Genomic DNA, 7,897 nt, shown 5'->3' with positions numbered 1-7,897 from the left:
GGGCTGGATTTTTCTGTATAAATATTAAGTTATGGGAGTCAGAATGTAATAGCTGTAAGTGACAGGGCTAGTAGGGTGTTGATTACTAGGGCTAGCGTTAGGTTAACTACTCTTCTTCAGATACCATCGAAACTAACTGATTGGAAGTCAATGGTACTGTTTATATTAAAAGAGTAAGACCCTCATCAGTAGATAGAAATATACAAGCATACTCATAGTACATCTACAAAGTGTCAATATCAGGCGGTGGCTTCAAAGCCAAAATGATGGCTAGATGTAAAGTGGTATTTTAACTGGTGGAGAAGGCAGATAGTAAGGAATGTTGATCCAATAATGACGTGAAGTCCATAAAAGCCTGTAGCTATAAAAAATGTTGGGCCATAAATTCCATCAGAAATAACAAAGGGAGCCTCTAAGTATTCTGAGACTTGTAGGAGGGTGAAGCAAATGCCTAAGATAATTGTGAAAAGTAGTGCTTGAATTACTTGTTTTTGATTATTTTCTATTAGGCTGTGATGGGCCCAAGTAATTGAAATGTGTTCAGGAGGGTACTTCCAGGGGGTTGAGGGGAGAAATGCCTGTTGGAGGTCTGTGACCTCCTAATTCTGGAGTTGGGGCTAGACTAGAATGGTAGAGTGCTCAAAAGAATCCAGCAAAGAAAAATACTTCTGAGATAATAAATAGGACTATTTCATATCAGAGGCCTTTTTGAACAGTTGTTGTATGGTGGCCTTGAAATGTACTTTCTCGGATGATGTCGTGTCATCATTGATATATAGTCAGTGTATTGGTTAGTAGGCCTAGGGTTAAAAGAGTAATAGAGTTAAAGTGAAATCATATAGCTAGGCCGGATGTTATTAGGAGAGCTGAGAGAGCCCCTGCTAACAGTCAAGGGCTGGGTTTGACTAAATGATAGGCGTGTGTTTGGTGGGTCATTATGTATTGTCATATAAATAAAGGCTTACTAAAAGCGTAAAGACATAAGCTTGGATAAGGGCCACAGCAGATTCGAGCATGGTTAATAGAATTAGAATAATAAAGGTGATTGAAGCTGTGGGAAGGTTAATAGTTGATAATACTAGTGTGATTCCTCCAATTAAGTGCATGAGTAAGTGACTGGCTGTAATGTTGGCTGTTAGACGTACAGCTAGTGCTATTGGTTGAATAAATAGACTAATGGTTTTGAGGAATACTGGTATAGGAATAAGTGGTATGCTTGTGCCTTGTGGTAGGAAGTGAGCTAAGGAGTTATTAGTTTTAAAGCGGAAGCCCGTGATTACTGTGCCTGCTCATAAGGGAATTGCTACAGCTAGATTTATTGATGGTTGGGTAGTTGGTGTAAATGAGTCCGGTAGGAGTTCAAGGAGATTGGTTAAGGCAATAAAGAGAATTAGAGATATCAGTATAAGGGATCAGGCTTGTCCTTTAATGTTATGTATAATTATTTGTTTTAGGATAAGTTGAACTAGTCATTGTTGAATAGAAATTAATCAGTTATTGCTTAGATAGTTGGAGGTTGGAAGGAGTGTGGGGGGGAACAAGATGATTAGTGCTGCTGCAGGTAACCCTAGGATTGTTGGGGTAATAAATGAGGTGAACAGATTTTTGTTCGTTTAGTTCTCAAGGGTTGTTATGTTTTTGTACTTTATTTTTGGTGAAGGGGGTGTATGGTAGATGAAATTTAATTTTTTTACTTGAATAATGGAAAATAAAGTTACGATTATTGATACAATAATAGGTCATGTGGAAGTATCCAGCTGAGGCATTCACTCTACAGAGGTATGATTTCTCTCGGTCTTTAAAAGGTTAACACTGGGGTAACTTTACAGTGATATTATGGTGTGGATACAGATCAAGTTTCAAAAGTTTTTAATGGAACTAATTCTAGAACAATAGGTATAAAACTGTGATTAGATCCACACATTTCTGAGCATTGTCCACAGTAGAGGCCTGGTTGTGTAGTGGTTGAGGTAAATTGGTTTAAGCGTCCAGGGACTGCATCTGTTTTTAAACCTAATGAGGGAATAGTTCATGAGTGCAGGACATCTTCAGATGAGGTTAACAGCGGATGGGAATTTCTATTGGGAGGATTGTTCGGTTATCGACTTCAAGGAGTCTACGTTCTTCTGGTTTTAGGTCTGCTGTTGGAAGCATATAAGAATTGAAGCTTAACTCTTCATAATGTGTATACTCGTAGCTTCAATACCATTGATGTCCAATTGTTTTAATGGTGAGAGAAGGCTTATTGACTTCATTTGTTATATATAACATATGTAGGGATGGGAGGGCATTTAAAATTAAGATGATAGCAGGCAAGATAATTCAGACAGTCTCTATTTCTTGGGCATCTGTGGTACTATTGTTGGTCAGTTTTGTTGTGAGTATTAGAGAAATAATGTATAGAACCAGGGAACTAATTAGGAAAACAATTATAAGGGTGTGGTCATGGAAGGTAAGTAGTTCTTCTATAATAGGAGATGAAGCATCTTGAAGACCTAATTGAACCGGATGGGCCATTAAGATATATACGGCTTAACCTATAACTTAGCTTTGACAAAGTTATGAAATAATTTTACTAATATTTTATTGAGAAGGTCATAGAGGTTATGGGATTGGCTTGAAACCAGTCTCTGGGGGGTTCGATTCCTTCCTTTTTCACTTAGGTCTTCATGTAGGTTGGTTCTTCGAATGTGTGATGGGTTGGTGGACAGTCATATAGTCTCTAAGTTGGTAGATGGTTGCTCAACTATTAACTTTTCATTTTGAAGTGAAGGCTTCTCAGACCATGAAAATTATTAGTATTACTGCTGTTAGGGAAATAAATGAGCCTACAGATGAAATAGTATTTCATGCGGTGTACGTGTCAGGATAACTGGAGTAACGTCGAGGCATACCAGGTAGGCCAAGGAAGTGCTGTGGGAAAAAAGTTAAATTCACATTACAAATATAATAGCAAAGTGAGTTTTAGCATAGATTTGATTGAGTGTATAACCTGAAAATAGGCGGAATCAGTGAACAAAGCCTCCCATAATGGCAAATACGGCTCCTTTTGATAAGACATAATGGAAAGGGGCTACAACATAATATGTATCATGTAGTACAATATCCAGTGATGAACTGGCTAGTACAATGCCGGTTAGGCCTCCTATTGTAAAAAGGGAAATAAATCCCAGGGCTCAGAGCATTGTGGGGGATCATTTGATAACTACTGCTGTGAAGTGTAGCTAGCCAGCTAAAGACTTTAACGCCAGTAGGAATAGCAATAATTATAGTAGCAGAGGTGAAATATGCTCGTGTATCTACATCTATTCCTACTGTAAATATGTGGTGGGCCCATACGATAAACCCTAAGAAGCCAATTGATATTATGGCTCATACTCTGCCCATATACCCAAATGGTTCTTTTTTTTTCCAGAATAATATGTTACGATATGGGAAATTATCCTAAGCCCAGTAAGATGAGGATGTACACTTCAGGGTGACCAAAGAATCAGAATGAATGCTGATGTAAGATAGGATCACCTCCACTAGCTGAGTTGAAAAAAGTAGTATTAAGATTGCAGTCAGTTAACAATATAGTAATGCCGGCAGCTAGGACTGGGAGAGAAAGGAGTAGAAGAACTGCTGTAAGTAAGACTGATCAGATGAAGAGGGGTGTGTGATATTGGGACATGGCGGGGGGTTTATATTAATAATTGTGGTAATAAAGTTAATAGCCCCTAAAATAGAAGAAACACCTGCCAAATGGAGTGGAAAGATGGTTAAATCTACAGAGGCTCCCACATGTGTTAGATTTCCTGCTAAGGGGTGGTGGGGTAGACTGTTCAGCTGGTTCCAGTGCCTGCCTCTACTATAGTGGATGCAAGTAATAGTAGGAAAGAGGGTGAGAGGAGTCAGAAACTCCTATTATTTATGCAGGGAAATGCTATATGGGGGGGTCAGTTATCAGAGGAACTAATCAGTTGCCGAAGCCTCCAATTATAATTGGTATTACTATAAAGAAAATTATGACAAATGCATGAACTGTAACGATGACATTATAAATTTGATCATCTCCTAAAAGAGTACCTGGTTGGCCCAGTTCAGCTTGAATAAGGAGGCTTGAAGCTGTACCCACTATCCCTGCTCATGCGCTGAATAGTAGATAGATGTCCCGATACCTTTATGGTTGGTTGAGAACAGTCAACAGTTGGTGAACATAAGTGAAGTGAGAAAAAGGTGACATGGCTGAGTAAGCATTAGACTGTAATCTAAAGACAGAGGTCAAGACTTCTTTTTACCAGCCCCGAGGTGATTTTCATGTTGAATTGCAAATTCAAAGAAGCAGCTTCAATCTTGCCAGGGCTTCTCCCACCTTTCTCCCCCAACAGCAGGAGAAGTAGATTGAAGCCAGTTGATTAGGGTGTTTAGCTGTTAATTAAATTTTCATGGGTTTAAGTCCCATCAATCTAGTAAGGGCTTAGCTTAATTAAAGTGATTGATTGCGTTCAACTGATACAAAGTAGAATTTTGCATTCCTTAGGTTTTTGCAGAACTTAAGTATAATTTACTTGCTAAGAGCTTTGAAGGCTCTTGGTCTTACTTAACCTACACTTCTAGATTATAAATAGTGTCAGTGGAGATATTGGTAGGAGGAAGGTAGAGAAGATGTTGAGTCGGGGGAGGAAACTGTCATTTTCTTTTTATATTATTGGATGTGGGGAATTTGTCACTGAAGTGGAGTAAATTAAGCATATATAAAAATATAGGTTGAGTAAAGTTATGATGGCTATGATGGTTGGGATATAAGACTGTTATTTTTTGTAAACTCTTGGATAATAATTCATTTAGACAGGAATCCTGTTAATGCGGGTAAGCCTCCCAGGGATAATAAAATTGATAGGATTATAGATATTAATCATGTTAATTTGTTTCAGATGTGAGATAGTGATAAGGTTGTGGTGCTTGAATTAAGGTTGAGTGCTTGGAATGCAGTAATTGTTGGGATGAAATAGGTAATTAGGTTAAAAATGGTAATGTTTGGGTTATATATTAGTACTGCTATGATTCAGTCTAGTGAGTGATTGAGGAGGCTCAAATTTTACATAGTTGAGTTTGGTTGAGTCCTCCTCAACTGCCCACTCAAATAGATAGATAGGAGAATACTCGCATTTACTGATGGAAAAATTTGATTGAATTGAATTGAAATAGGTGCTAGTTTTTGTCATGTGAGGAGAAGTTTGCCAGATGTTAGAGAATTTCCTTGAGTTACTTCTGGAACTCAGAAGTGAAAGGGGGTTCTTCCTAATTTTGTTACTAAGGCTATTATTATTATTAGGGATGAAAACTGGTTAACAGTATTTATTGTTGTTCACTGTCCAGATAACAGATTATTGGAGAGAATACCGATTATGAGGACTATAGATGCGGTTGCCTGTATAAGGAAATATTTAGTGGCTGCTTCTGTGGAGCAGGGATTTATTTTTTAATTAAGATTGGGATGAGGGCTAGTATATTTATTTCTAAGCCTGTTCAGATGAAAAATCAGTGTGAGGCTAGCATTGTGATAAGGGTACCTGCAGAAACAGTAAAGTAGATGGTAAGTTGAGCTAATAGGTTAATTAGTATGGGAAGGATGTAACCAACATTTTTGGGGTATGGGACTGATAGCTTATTTAGCTGGGACGTGGTGTGATAGGTAGCACAGAGAATTTTGGATTCTCAGGGATGTGTTCAATTCCTGTAGTTCTAGAAATATGAGGATTTTAACCTCTGTTGTTTACTCTATCAAAGTAATTCTTCTGTCAGACATATTTCTTACGTTTGGGGTGGGATGCTGGAGATTATGATGGGTATTGAGATATATCATACACAGAATGCTAGTGTAAGTGGTAGAAAGTTTTTTCATAGGAGATGTGTAAGTTAATCATAGTGGAATTGGGGATCAGCTGTTCAAATTCATAAAAATAGGGAGGTTAAGAGGAGGGTCTTGGTAATGAAATATGTAGTATAGAGTTCTGGTGAATACATAGAGTATAATTGTTCCTAGGAAAATTGTAGTAGTTAGGGAATTTATTATTATAATATTCATGTATTCTGCCATAAAGAAGAGGGCAAATGGACCTGTGGCATATTCGATGTTGAAACCTGAGACTAACTCTGATTCTCCTTCTGTTAGGTCAAAAGGGGCTCAGTTAGTTTCTGCTAATATAGAAATAAATAATATTATGGCTAGGGGTCATTATGGTAGGAGTAGTCAGAGGGAGTCTTCTGTTGTGATAAGTATATATAAATTGAATGAGCTGCTTATCAGTAGAACTGATAATAGGCTGATGGCTAGGGTAACTTCATATGAAATTAGGTGATGGTTTGTAATGCGCCGATTAGTCATAGTTTGAATAGGTTGCTCATCCTGATCATAAAGTAAGGTAGACAGCTTTTTTGAGGGGTTCGCTAAGGCATAATTATCTGGGTCGCTCAGGAGGTCAGGCAAAGATAGTACTAGCATTATTAAAAGGAGGAGGAGAAAAATTAAACCTAGGATATCTTTGATTGTATAGGAAGGGTGAAAGGTGATTTTATTGAAGTGCCCCCTCTCCACTTTGTGCACTCACTGCATGCCGTCTAATACTTCAGGGTATTAGCCACAGGGCCTTTCACACTTTCTTTGTGGATCCCAGACCCCATGAGTCCTCCCAGGAGATCCCATTCCCAGAGCCTCCCTCCCAGTCATCCCCCCACTCCTGGGATCCCCACACTCCAAGATCCTTGCTCGCAGACACCCATAATCCCAGGGCTGTCATTCACAAGGGCTGAGAGGCCTCAGCCTCCATGCCCCCAAAATCGCAGGGTTCCCTTTGGGGCTGTCACCTGACCCCAGTGTCCTTTAGGCCCTGGTGGTCCTGCCTCTCCCAGCTGCCCCAACTCTACTGTATTCTCCCCACGCTCCCCACATGGGTGCTGCAGAACAAGTGAAGGGCACAGATGGTCTGGGGGGTCTTGAAGATCAGGGATGCAGCCTCTGCTTCCAAGACACCTTCAGCCACCCGCTACTGCCCTCAGGGACAACGTGACAGACACAGAAAGTCCAACCTATAAGGGGAGACCCTGGTCTCTTTCCCTTGGAGGTAAGAGGGGAAGGGCTAATTCAGAGTATGGTCCAAAGCAGATACCCCTGGCCACAGAGGAGCTCCAGCTCAAAGAGGTCACAGGAAAAGTGGGGTGCAGTGAGGGGGGTGAAGGGGGTTGGAAAGTAGGGCCCTGGAGCTGTCACTCTGCTTGACACCTGGCTCACCCTGGATCCCTGGAGATCCTGAATCTCCTGGCTCCCCCTGCAAAGAGATTGAGGTCAAAAACCTATTTGCCCTCTCAAAAAATCCTGGTATTCCCCACATCTCATTCTTTTGTGTCTCCCCAATCAAAATTGACGGAAAACCAACTTTCATCCCTCAGTTGAAATACTTGTCCATTCACTCCCTTCCCAGTGACCATCTCTCCAGGGGCACCCAGGTTCCCAATGCCTCCTGGGGCGCTTTGTGGGCCCTGAAGGAGGAGCAGAAATAGGGCTCATTGCTTAGGGAGGTGGGCCCATTTCTGGGGCAGAGGCCAGGATAAGTGCTCCAAGGTCACTACAGTGAGACAGAGAAGGCCTCCCGGGGGAAGGGGCTTCTCTTGGCCCCTGAGACAAGACTAGAGTTTATGGCCTGCAAAAAGGGAGGCAGAGGGCCAGACACATTAATCAGGAAGACCCTAGGGAGAGAGGTGGGCTGAGTCGGGAGAATGGGGGCAGGAGCTGCGGTCCTCGCTGGGGTGAGGAAGGAGCTGGCTCACCCAGCCTCCCTGGGAGCGTGGAGAGAGAGGACACTCATGCCACACACACCCTTTCTCTGGGGGGCCCATGGAAGCCTTCACCCCCGAT

General features: G+C 41.0%; 2 pseudogenes; both read right to left on the bottom strand.

Moving 5' to 3' along the window:
• Window positions 1–935: 935 nt before the first annotated feature.
• On the bottom strand, window positions 936–1,604 carry LOC129471910 (ATP synthase subunit a-like; annotated as a pseudogene).
• Window positions 1,605–1,852: 248 nt separating this feature from the next.
• LOC129471906 (cytochrome c oxidase subunit 2-like) lies at window positions 1,853–2,517 on the bottom strand (annotated as a pseudogene).
• Between the last annotated feature and the right edge of the window lie 5,380 nt (window positions 2,518–7,897).

Source organism: Symphalangus syndactylus, chromosome 22 (genome assembly GCF_028878055.3).
Source record: "Symphalangus syndactylus isolate Jambi chromosome 22, NHGRI_mSymSyn1-v2.1_pri, whole genome shotgun sequence".
Taxonomy (NCBI): Eukaryota; Metazoa; Chordata; class Mammalia; order Primates; family Hylobatidae; genus Symphalangus; species Symphalangus syndactylus.
This window is presented reverse-complemented; position numbering and strand designations above follow the sequence as displayed.